This window comes from Neovison vison, chromosome 5 (assembly GCF_020171115.1).
Source record: "Neovison vison isolate M4711 chromosome 5, ASM_NN_V1, whole genome shotgun sequence".
Classification (NCBI taxonomy): Eukaryota; Metazoa; Chordata; class Mammalia; order Carnivora; family Mustelidae; genus Neogale; species Neogale vison.
In genome coordinates, this window is record NC_058095.1 from 20,026,835 (window position 1) to 20,030,000 (window position 3,166).

A 3,166-nucleotide genomic window follows, 5' to 3' on the forward strand; every position below is an offset into this window, starting at 1 on the left:
ACTAATATTTTAGACCAAAATCAGAATTTGTTTTCATCATAGTAGACAAATACATTAACTTAGCCCAAAACCAATAGACAACTTTGATCCAGAAAAATCAGGCATTTGTGTTTTTATCTCTAATTATCTGTATGCTTCTGGAGTAAAGAAAGGAGACAAGAAGAATCTTCTAGGTTGTGCTCAAGCCTTTCTTTCATTGAACAAGCACAGCATAGGTCCAACAAGACCAAGTATAAAATGCTGTTAATCACACAGATCTGGAAGATGGGAACAGATCTATAGGAGACTTAGCAGGTAATACAATTCTGGGAGCCTAAACCGAGCTACTCCTTAGCATTTGGGAAAATGTTTCAACAAAAATTGTAGAAATTAGCTCTTCACTACCCAGACAAAGTAGACAACAGAGGCAGTGGTCTAACAGAATCTCAAAAAGTTTTAAGACTTGTCACTATACGGGCACCTGGGTGGCTCAGTTGGTTAAGTGACTGCCTTTGGCTCAGGTCATGATCCTGGAGTCCTAGGATCAAGTCCCACATCAGGCTCCCAGCTTAATGGGGAGTCTGCTTCTCCCTCTGACCTTCTCCCCTCTCATGCTCTCTCTCTCAAAGTGGATAGATAAAATCTTTTTTTAAAAAAACTGTCACTATAGTGGAATGACTAAAATAAATGTTTTTCCTTTACCCCCTCAATTTTTCCAACTGTTCACCTGCAAGCAGTTGGCAGCAAACAGCAAAATTGCGACTTAAAATTTTACTTTTGCTTGCCTACATTTCTTTGAGATGATAGTCACTCGGTTTAATGATGGTTTGCGTCTAGTAAAATCATTTTTTGTTTTCCCCTTCTATGTAAAAATGAACTCTAGTTCTACCAAGGAACTGATTTTATTTATTTATCTATTTTAAGTAAGCTCTATGCCCAACATGGGGCTTGAACTTACAACCCCAGATGAAGCATCCTGTGTTCCACTGACTGAGACAGCCAGGAGGCCCAGGAACTGACTTTACTGTTGATGAGAGGATTCCCCTGCCACGACTTTCAGGTGACTTGTAATCACGTTTGACCATCATTCTTGAAAATGATGATTAGCAATGTGTTTCCACAGAAGTAATTCCTTTTCACCCCGAGTTCTCTAAAATAACACTCTGCTTTTACTTTCAAAGCCTGTCAATGTTTAAAATAAAAGCCTTTGGGTAAAAAGTAAAAATCTCTTCATAATAGATTTTGAGGCTACCTTTGAAGTTCAAGGAATGTCAGCTTCCCTTAGCTTTGCTAGTGATTACATCCACAAGGAGATATTAATGAGCCTATGGCATGTGACATTTTATGTAACTCTCAAGACTTGTGACCAACACATAAGGGAAGGAACTCTTAACTTGTGGAAGTTAAAAATGCCACAGAAAAAAAGCTTTAATTTATTTATTTATTATTATTATTTTTTAAAGATTTTATTTATTTATTTGACAGGCAGAGATTACAAGTAGGCAGAGAGGCAGGCAGAGAGAGAGAGGAGGAAGCAGGCTCCCTGCTGAGCAGAGAGCCCGATGAGGGGCTCCATCCCAGGACTCTGGGATCATGACCTGAGCCGAAGGCAGCGGCTTTAACCCACTGAGCCACCCAGGCGCCCCGGAAAAAAGCTTTTAAATGAAATGAAATTTTCAGAGAAAGACAAACCATATTGTTTCACCAAATGTGGAATCTAAAAAACAAAGCAGATAAGCAAATGACCAAAAAGCAGAAACAAAACCATAAAAACAAAGAACAAACTGATGACTGCTAGAGAGAGCGGAGTGGAGGAATGGGCAAAACGAGTGAAGGGGAGCAAGAGACAGAGGCTTCTAGTTATAGAATAAATGAGTCATGAGGATAAAAGGTACAGCATTGGGAATATAGTCAATGGTATTGTAATAGCATTTTATGGTGGCAGATGGTAGCTAAACTTTGCTGAGCATAGCATAACATGTAGTTGTGAATCACAATGTTATACACCTGAAACTAATGCAACATTGTGTGTCAACTGTTCCTCAATTTAAAAAAAATTTAATTGAGAAAAGTTGAGATGGGGGGGCGCCTCCCCTCAGCACAGGTCATGATCCCAGGGTCCTGGGATCAAGCCCCGCATAGGGCTCCCTGCTCAACGGGAGGCCTGCTTCTCCCTCTCCCCAGCTTGTATTCTCCCTCTCACTGTCTTTCTCTGTCAAATAAGTAAATAAAATCTTTAAGAAAGAAAGAAAACTTGAGATGGGATGAAGGGAAAGGACTGATTGACATAGGTCAAAGAACAGACTCTGTGACGTTAGGCCCAAAATACTTGCCAGAGAAACAAGAAACTGGTTCAAGGAGATTTCTGAAGTAGACAATCCGGTAAATGTTTTGTATTGGGTTTCCAGTGACTTGGAAAAAAGGTGAGACCTAGAATGAAGAAATACATTGGAAAAATCCAGTAGAAAGGATCTGGTTGATCCAAGGATCAAGGGATGCATTTTTTAAATAGATTTTATTTATTTATATGACAAAGAGATCACAAGTAGGCGGAGAGGCAGGCAGAGAGAGAGGGGGAAGCAGGCTCCCTGCCAAGCAGAGAGCCCGATGTGGGGCTCGATCCCAGGACCCTGGGATCATGACCTGAGCCAAAAGCAGAGGCTTTAACCCACTGAGTCACCCAGGCACCCGCAAGGGATGTATTTAATTTGAACTGTTGTATTGCCCATCTTAGTGCCTGATTTTTAATATATACTTAATAAATTTTTCTTTAGTAAACTCTACACCCAATATGGAGACCCTAATGACCACAAGATCAAGACCCCAAGATCAAGAGATCAAGAGTTGCATGCTCTACTGAAAGAGCCAGACAAGCACCCCTACTAAATAAATATTTTTAGAAGAGTCAGTTAAGCATCTGACTCTTGATTTTGGCTCAGGTTAAGGCTAGAGATTGCTATGCTTTACAACTGAATTGTTTTGTTTTATAAAGCAGTGTTTAACTGGGCTTGGGTGATATTTTAAGGAGTGAGTTGTGGGAAAGGGAGCCTGCAGGATATTTTTAGGGAGGATGTACAAGGGTATGGTATTTAGAGAAGAAAGATTTTCTTAGGAGGAGAAAGATACCTAAAGTGAATCTTCAGTTGTATATTGCCTTGAGTCCTATTTTCATTATACGTTTCTTTTT